Source organism: Leiobunum rupestre, chromosome 8, assembly GCF_980474605.1.
Source record: "Leiobunum rupestre chromosome 8, qqLeiRupe1.1.hap1, whole genome shotgun sequence".
Classification (NCBI taxonomy): Eukaryota; Metazoa; Arthropoda; class Arachnida; order Opiliones; family Sclerosomatidae; genus Leiobunum; species Leiobunum rupestre.
The window spans coordinates 51919361-51929314 of NC_143391.1; the positions used below are offsets into that span (position 1 = coordinate 51919361).

The following is a 9954-nucleotide window of genomic DNA, read 5'->3' on the forward strand; positions in this document are numbered from 1 at the left end:
ATGGCGCCGATTGGTTGGTATTTTGGCGCGAAAAGGGGTCAGTACTCCTTTAAAGGAATTCCCAGGCTCGCTATACTCGGGCATTGTTAAGGCGGTGACAGGTTTGATTGATTGAGCAGGTGTTTATCGAGGAATGCGCCGTTGCTAGGTTACCCAGTACGCTGTTAGAGACTCGGGGAATGTGTGACCTTGTAGCTATATAATAAAAACATTTTTGGCGGGAATTTAGACAAAGGGTTAACATAAGTTTGTAACTCTCTTTTAACGGTTATTATATGAACTCTTAGTATTTTGGAAAATTCACGTGATTTGGCCGCCATCTTTAATGTCGCATATTCAAACGGGTAGGGTGGCCATCTTTATTTTTTTAGGAAATTTACCATATTTACGTCAATTTTTTAACGCTTTTTAAACAAGTTGTTCCTAACGGATTTTTATATCGTTACGTACCTAGATGGCTCGAACTTGATTATTATGACATATACATCATATATTACCGTCACTTAACCTTTAATAACGACGCGAGGGAAAGCTTTCTAATTTATATTCAATACATTACCACTATACGAAATATTTACATAAATTAAACAAGGTCGGTTCGCGCTCATGAAATTTAAATAAACGTTAATAATGCAGTAAAAAGCTAAGCCTAACAAATACTTTGTCGTCAAAACTACTGTTACACTTTTTGTTATAATCTCCCGCGTATTGACTTAATAATAATGGTATTTTATAGCGTCATATGAAATAACGGGCGGAAATAACTTACTTACGAGTTTAAGGTGAATCCTACGAAGCAAGAATTACATTTGTATAATAACCAACAAAACATTTACTAATAAAAAAATTATAAACTGAAAATGTTTTTGAAATATATTAGATCATTTAAACAATGACCAATCAAATCCCTTACGTCAAATGGACAATGTAATAGTATTATGTAAATTTATAACGCTACCAAGTAAAAACGGTTTTAAATGTGCGGTAGATGGCCAAGTCAAACAGCGATTTATAGTCCTCCTGTATTCATCCATATTATAAATATAACTCTTAAAATATAACTTAACATTTTTAAATACAAAAGTAAATTAATTAAAAAACGCAGCCGATACATTTAAGCGATCATACAAAATAGTAAGAAATCAATTTCATTACACGAAACATTTGTTTGATTTATAATACATTTTTAACGGTCTGCTACGTTTTACATTCTGTGATGTTAATATGTTTGGGTTTTAGTTCTTTAACAATTAAACTACTTTACATCTAAAAAACCAATGTGTTGCTTATTTGAATTGATAATAAAACTTTTTTACAAAACTCAAAAATTAATAATACAATGTTATAAAATAATTTTCAACTCTGAACCTGAAATTAAATATGTTTGTGTCAAATTGTTATCACTTTTTTTTAAATTATCTTAGATCCTTCTATGTTTAAAATAAAAAACTCTGATTTAAATTTAAACTTTATTTTACAACATTTGTTGTTGACACAAACTAACTATCGTTAATAACATTTAACACGCTATCAATAAAAACCACTAACTCGTCTATCGCCTTTAAGAATCCAGTTTTTGGGGGTCGTTCCAAATGCATTTCGGGAGAATTATGCTCTTTTTGAAAATATCTCATTCTTTGTGCAATCAAATCCATTTCAAGTTGACGATTCATTTTTTTCAATTCTTTATTTATATGTTTAATCAGTTCATAGTCCTTGTTTTCTTTATAAGTCATTATTCCACAACAAAAACAAAGCGAAACTAGTTTGTATAAAACGCGATGTGTTTAGTTCAGTACAGGTCGGACACAAAGGAATCTGATTACTGATCTGTCTCTCCACGCCGTTAGCGCTCCTCTGATTACCACGAACTATCTCTCTCCACGGCGTTAGCTCTCCTTTAAAGGAATGCTTTTCTCCACGTTTATTTCCATTGTTGATTTACTTAGAACAGGTGTTGAGCGGAGAATCCCCCGTTGCTATGGTGACCTCGGCGCGACGTTTATTTGAGTATCAACAAACTTAGCAAATACCTTTAGATTGTTTCAATGTTCAATTCGTTAACCTCGCATGGTTTAAAAGTTCTCCACTTAAATATACGAAGTTTGAGAAAAAAACTTTGATCAATTTTGTGTTTATTTAGAATCAATTAACATATCATTAGATGTAATTATACTAACTAAAACTTTTCAAATTATGGAAAATAATGAGTTCAAAATAAATGGTTATAATTACTGTTTTACAAAAATGTGTTAAAACCGAAACGGTGGCATAGTTATTTCCGTAATAAATGATTTAAGTTTAGTTGAGAGTGTATTTACGATAGCCGAAGCAACTATCAAAAGTATCGACGTCAAATTACCTAATAATAAAATTTACAGGATTATAGGATGTTACCGAGTAACAGTGCTCTAGAATTTATTAGTGATATGAATTCCAAATTGCCTTATTATACGAATATTGAAAATGTAATTTGGGCTGGAGATATAGATATAGATCTTTTATTGCCACGCAAGAAAATAGTTACTGAGTACCTAAACGTACTACACGAAAACGGCTTTTTTCCATGTATAAATAACCCTACTCGAGTAACTTCCACTACTAAAACGAGTATTGACCACTTTTCATTAAGCAAAACGTAAAAAATGAAGAGTTATCCACTACTCATATAGTTAATATTTATATTAGTGTCCCTAACATACGCGAAACAAATAAACTGAATAATTCAAAAGAAGTTATCGAAATTGATTATGAAATTTTAACCAAAAATATCGGAAAAGAAACGTGGAACTCATTTTTGAAGAAAACGACCCTAATCAAGCCTCGAAACTATTTGTTGATGTATTAAAAAACATATTAATCTAACGTCATATTTCTTTCTCTCATAAAAAAAAATAAAACCTTGGATAACAAATTCAATAATTGTATCGATAAGGAAAAGAGATGCATTAGCTAGGCGTATTAAAAAAGAACCATTTAACGTTGCATTAAAAAAATATTATATAATTGCCCTTCTTAGTAACATTTCTAAAATATTGAAAAAGTTATAAAAAATCAGTTAATTAACTTCCTGGAGAGCTCAAAATATTTATCGAAAAATCAATACGGTTTTAGAAAAGGTCTATTTTTGAGCTAACAGAAATGCTATATAAAACTATTGATCAAAATGTAAAATCTATTGGCGTATTTTTGGACTAAAAAAAGACATTCGATACTGTTTCCCATCCTATATTAATACAGAAATTAGATCTGGTATACGTGGAATTGTATTAGATTGGTTTAGAAGTTATTTACTCGAGAGATATACAATAGTTAAAATAAATAATACCATAAGTAACTCACTAGTAATGAAATTTGGTATACCTCAAGGTACAATTATTGGCCCGATATTGTTTTTAATATACATAAATAATTAATGTAACATCGAAATTGATGAGAAACTCGTATCGTTTGCGGATGATACTGCAGTTGGGCAAAAGTTTTTTCCAAGACAGGAAGGGCTCTAAATATAGTTTATATGAAACTTAAGGAAAATTTATTAACATTCAACATAAATAAAACTAATTACATTTGTTTCTCCTCGAGAACGACTATAGATTTGTTACATGAATAAAAAATTCACGAAAATAATAATTGTAGAAACTGCACTGCAAAATGTTTAAAGTTAGAAAGAGTAAATAAACGGGGGGTAATAATAGACAGTAATATAAAGTGGAATGTACATGTGACCTATATCACTAACAAAATTCGACTATGTATAAATTCCGTGAAATTAAACACTTTTTAGAAATACCGTGGTTAAAAACAGTATATTACGCCCTAATTCAATCAATTATATCATACGGAATAATCGGCTGAGGTGGTACTTATGATACTACAATCGTACCATTAGAAATATTACCAAGAAAAATTCTACGCATATGTACGAAATTATTATTATTAACCTCGCAGTTTGAAACAAGTCGCCCCTATATGAACTTTTAAACGGTTATTCGTGTTAAACGTGTACATTGCTTAACATTAACGACAACATATAAAAAACAGCAGTCGATAAGTATGACATTCTAATTACCGTCAAATACAGAGCTAGAAGTTACTTGGTTAACCATTTTTAGGTTATTGAGCGTTTCACTCCTATACGGTTCAATGGGAATTATTATTGATCGCTATTGTCAGTTATAATAAGAATGAAAATAGAATCGCAAGATCGGAAGAAATTTTGATACAGCTTTATTTATACAATTTTCATATAACTTTATTAAGCGTTATAATATAATTTTTAACTCGGAACCTAGAAATGAAAAATGCTATTAGAATCGTAATTATTTTTTCGGAACCAATTGTTTACCTCCTTCTACGACAATAGTGATTCCCGGAGCTGTAATTAAAATTAAAAATTAAAAATGAGAAACATGATAGTTTGATTTTATATTTACCATTTCGGAGATCAAGCGCTCTTGGTTTGTTCGCTGGGTTTGTCGGGGATGTGGCTGGTGTAGACTGGTCTTCCTCTTCCTCTGGGTACAATTCTAGGGGATTACCCTCTATACTTTGAACATAGGCAGCCACTTGCCTTGCCTTTTCATAGGCGCACACATATCTGTTAAATAAGAAATACTATATAATTTCCCCACCAAAAGATGGTGATCATTGATTCATACCGCGTATGGTCGTTGTTAAAATGATGGTGAAAGTCACCCGGCTGTAGTTCTAAATCTGGAAAATTGGGGCACACAAACCGCGTGGCGACGATTATTCGATCTAGATCGATAAAGTTTCCCAGGTACTCTTTCGTTTGCCTTTCTTTGACAATAACGTATTGGGCCAGTCGCGTTATATTTAAGACATGGCGCTCGACGGCCTCAATATCGTATTGTCCCTGATCCCTGGGAAGCTTATTGACATAGTAGGCGATCGAGTCAATTTGGCGGTTTGTATCCCCCGAATAATTATTAGCAGCCGGGGTACGAAAAACAATTAGGTCTTCGCAACCATCTGAGCTTTTGTAGCCAATCTGTAACATTTATATTTAACTTAAAATATAAAATTTTAAATATAAAACTTTTAAAAATTACCTCTTTTACCAAAAACCGTTTAGAAGAAGAATATTTAGTTTTTGGCCAAATTATGGCGAAAAGAATGTGTATAGCTACAAACGATTCCCTAAAAACAAAAACAACTAAGTATTTGTTACATTAAAAACACCTGGAAACTTACATTTTTTGCTCCGGGAAGATTCACAAGTGTTAGGATTTCTAGATTCGGGTGACTAAAGGGTATATATATACTACCTAAAACCCCTTAGAGGGGACGCGTTGAAAACTCCAGCAGGTGTTTCGTTGACAATACAATTAATTATGTCATATTTCTCGACACGCTAGTGAACAATCCTTTCGCATAGTCATGGTAGAACCGGTTTATTCCGCTTTCGTGCTAATTAGTCATTTTGACAGTTCAAAGGGTTATTGAATACACCTGTTAATATTCGTTAACTGTCACGCGATTATTTGTTCATAATCTGATACCTTAGGGAGAATGATAGGAAATTAAGAAACTAACATTTTTTCTTATAATAAACTAAGGTAGTGCCTTGGGGTCCAGTTGGAGACATGTTAAAATGTAGACAAAATAAATACTTCTGAGGGTGGCACGGTAATAATTATCAATTACTTGTAAAAGTATATTAACAACGTCTTCTAAATAGTACGTAACGAGGTAAATTACTTGTCAAGCGAAGCGTTTTTAAAAGGTTTTTAAGATAAAACTCTTGATCTAAAATTGCTTTTTATTCACATAATCTCCAATTTACAATAAAGATATTTTTATATAGCCACTGGGCATATATCGTACTTTTCTCTAAAGCACAAGAATATTTCTTACTTTCCAAATTAGTGTTGTGTTTGATAAGACACGTAAACCTGGGTCTATATTCATCCAATTCAGTAACCTCCGGGCAACCTACACCACTTAGGTCTATCATTTCGCGGTTTATTAGTTCTAATAAAAATTTGCACTTTTCTTTTCCTTGACAAAATACGCGGTCATAGCCGTCAGTAGCCATTCGCATGCATTCTTCCAATTTGTTGTACGGGGTAAAACCATAGTCCCAAGCGAGACCGTGTATGTTCTTCTCAACCCCCGTATTCTGGCATTGAGTTTGGGAAGGTAGATCAGTTTGGGGGTATGGTGGAAGAAAAACCCACGATGCGACCCGGGATGTATTTCCGGCCGAGCAAGCTGACGCTTCTTTCACTATTTTCTCATCTTTGGTCCGCCCGTCAAAGAATTCAAAATCAACGACTATTGATTTCTTATGCCTATAATTCAAAAGTAAATAGATTACCTTCCAAGAAAGAGGACTAAAATAAGATTATACTTACATAGTTTTGACTTGAATCTTCTTCGGCTTTGAATGGGTATCCACTGATCGGTCGATTTTATATAGTCAGTTATTGCGTCATTGTATTTACATCAGCACAGTAGAAAAACCCCTGGATTTCGCTCAACCGATATAACATTCACCACCACTCATTCGCCACTTTAGAACGCCAAGAAAAGAGGTAGTATTTTTCTACCTTTTCACTTTTTTCGTATATACAATTATTGAATTTGCTATCCAAGGTTTTATTTTGATTAAAACCCCAGACGCGAACTATAAAATCTATTTGCGACTTCACGAACGGTGGTGCAACACAACTAAAAATGCGAGTATGATTAAGCTAATATAAATTAAATGTGTTTATATCTTGGTGTTTGTTTTCAGGGAAGGGATGAAAGTTTTCCAAATTTCCCCGATAAAGGCGGTCGCAGTTACCCCCGATTGCTCGATACGTCTTGGGCGGGTTAACGGTGATTCTGGTATTACACTATCGGAATTTGAACTTAAACAAGTGTGGATGGATCGAGAGCGAATTACAACATTTTTCGAAAGCGAATCCACACCACCGTCCTCGTGGTTTTTAGAGGGGTCGAATACAAGGAAAATTGACTTAAGTATTTATCAAGGTCGAAGAATATTGAACATCCGAGAAATGGTACGCGGGGTGGGGGTGAATTACGGAACGTTTTTCCCCACCAAGGTTGGGTTCGCCATCTCCGTTTATACATGGAAAGCGTTTGTCAACAAGTACGATGAGGTTATAGCGTGCCTCAATGAGGTTAAACGTGTTTACGATGAAATAAAACTTGCCGCAATTAGTCAAATTGAGGGTTATATACGAAAAAAGTGTAACGGTTGCGAAATTGATCATCCATCCCAAATCCAACACGATTGTTTAATGTTATCGTGGGATGAACGAGTGGAAATTAATTTCCTAAATGCAGCTAATAATTTAAGTTATTCCGATATCACTTCTACAATCAATAATAACACATTTTTAGGTGTTGATTTCTGTGAAAAATATTATCCCATGTGATGTGTAATGGCAAGAAAATGTTATTACATGAAAATAAAAAAAATTGATAACAATTATTTGATATGCAATTTGTAATAGGGATATAAAATTGTTTAAAATATTACCAAGATTTATTCAAACTAATAAATGTAATGACATGAAAAAACCCCAAGATTTATTCAAAACTAATAAATGTTTTTTAATACATTTTCAAACAGTGTACATGAAAATCCCCAAAGGTAAAACATTACATTTCCGTTATAATAGTTTAATGTATACGTAACCGATATATGCACGTGAGGCATTGTTAGATTAACTTTACACTTTGAGCAGGCGTAAAAATCACAGACACGAAGGACATGAGAGGAAGTTTCCTCCTCTACAAGGCATGCGATTGTAGTATCATAAGTACCACCTCAGCCGATTATTCCGTATGATATAATTGATTGAATTAGGGCGTAATATACTGTTTTTAACCACGGTATTTCTAAAAAGTGTTTAATTTCACGGAATTTATACATAGTCGAATTTTGTTAGTGATATAGGTCACATGTACATTCCACTTTATATTACTGTCTATTATTACCCCCCGTTTATTTACTCTTTCTAACTTTAAACATTTTGCAGTGCAGTTTCTACAATTATTATTTTCGTGAATTTTTTATTCATGTAACAAATCTATAGTCGTTCTCGAGGAGAAACAAATGTAATTAGTTTTATTTATGTTGAATGTTAATAAATTTTCCTTAAGTTTCATATAAACTATATTTAGAGCCCTTCCTGTCTTGGAAAAAACTTTTGCCCAACTGCAGTATCATCCGCAAACGATACGAGTTTCTCATCAATTTCGATGTTACATTAATTATTTATGTATATTAAAAACAATATCGGGCCAATAATTGTACCTTGAGGTATACCAAATTTCATTACTAGTGAGTTACTTATGGTATTATTTATTTTAACTATTGTATATCTCTCGAGTAAATAACTTCTAAACCAATCTAATACAATTCCACGTATACCAGATCTAATTTCTGTATTAATATAGGATGGGAAACAGTATCGAATGTCTTTTTTTAGTCCAAAAATACGCCAATAGATTTTACATTTTGATCAATAGTTTTATATAGCATTTCTGTTAGCTCAAAAATAGACCTTTTCTAAAACCGTATTGATTTTTCGATAAATATTTTGAGCTCTCCAGGAAGTTAATTAACTGATTTTTTATAACTTTTTCAATATTTTAGAAATGTTACTAAGAAGGGCAATTATATAATATTTTTTTAATGCAACGTTAAATGGTTCTTTTTTAATACGCCTAGCTAATGCATCTCTTTTCCTTATCGATACAATTATTGAATTTGTTATCCAAGGTTTTATTTTTTTTTTATGAGAGAAAGAAATATGACGTTAGATTAATATGTTTTTTAATACATCAACAAATAGTTTCGAGGCTTGATTAGGGTCGTTTTCTTCAAAAATGAGTTCCACGTTTCTTTTCCGATATTTTTGGTTAAAATTTCATAATCAATTTCGATAACTTCTTTTGAATTATTCAGTTTATTTGTTTCGCGTATGTTAGGGACACTAATATAAATATTAACTATATGAGTAGTGGATAACTCTTCATTTTTTACGTTTTGCTTAATGAAAAGTGGTCAATACTCGTTTTAGTAGTGGAAGTTACTCGAGTAGGGTTATTTATACATGGAAAAAAGCCGTTTTCGTGTAGTACGTTTAGGTACTCAGTAACTATTTTCTTGCGTGGCAATAAAAGATCTATATCTATATCTCCAGCCCAAATTACATTTTCAATATTCGTATAATAAGGCAATTTGGAATTCATATCACTAATAAATTCTAGAGCACTGTTACTCGGTAACATCCTATAATCCTGTAAATTTTATTATTAGGTAATTTGACGTCGATACTTTTGATAGTTGCTTCGGCTATCGTAAATACACTCTCAACTAAACTTAAATCATTTATTACGGAAATAACTATGCCACCGTTTCGGTTTTAACACATTTTTGTAAAACAGTAATTATAACCATTTATTTTGAACTCATTATTTTCCATAATTTGAAAAGTTTTAGTTAGTATAATTACATCTAATGATATGTTAATTGATTCTAAATAAACACAAAATTGATCAAAGTTTTTTTCTCAAACTTCGTATATTTAAGTGGAGAACTTTTAAACCATGCGAGGTTAACGAATTGAACATTGAAACAATCTAAAGGTATTTGCTAAGTTTGTTGATACTCAAATAAACGTCGCGCCGAGGTCACCATAGCAACGGGGGATTCTCCGCTCAACACCTGTTCTAAGTAAATCAACAATGGAGATAAACGTGGAGAAAAGCATTCCTTTAAAGGAGAGCTAACGCCGTGGAGAGAGATAGTTCGTGGTAATCAGAGGAGCGCTAACGGCGTGGAGAGACAGATCAGTAATCAGATTCCTTTGTGTCCGACCTGTACTGAACTAAACACATCGCGTTTTATACAAACTAGTTTCGCTTTGTTTTTGTTGTGGAATAATGACTTATAAAGAAAACAAG

The 9954-nt window shown here is 32.5% G+C and overlaps 1 long non-coding RNA gene across 1 annotated transcript; it reads right to left on the reverse strand.

Annotated features, from left to right (window-relative positions):
* Positions 1-4043: 4043 nt before the first annotated feature.
* LOC149933672 (uncharacterized) lies at positions 4044-5271 on the reverse strand. The gene is made up of 5 exons (XR_016473283.1): positions 5218-5271; positions 5076-5163; positions 4437-5014; positions 4349-4378; positions 4044-4291 (listed from the first exon to the last, which is right to left on the reverse strand). It is a non-coding gene; the product is annotated as an uncharacterized LOC149933672 (long non-coding RNA).
* Positions 5272-9954: the final 4683 nt, after the last annotated feature.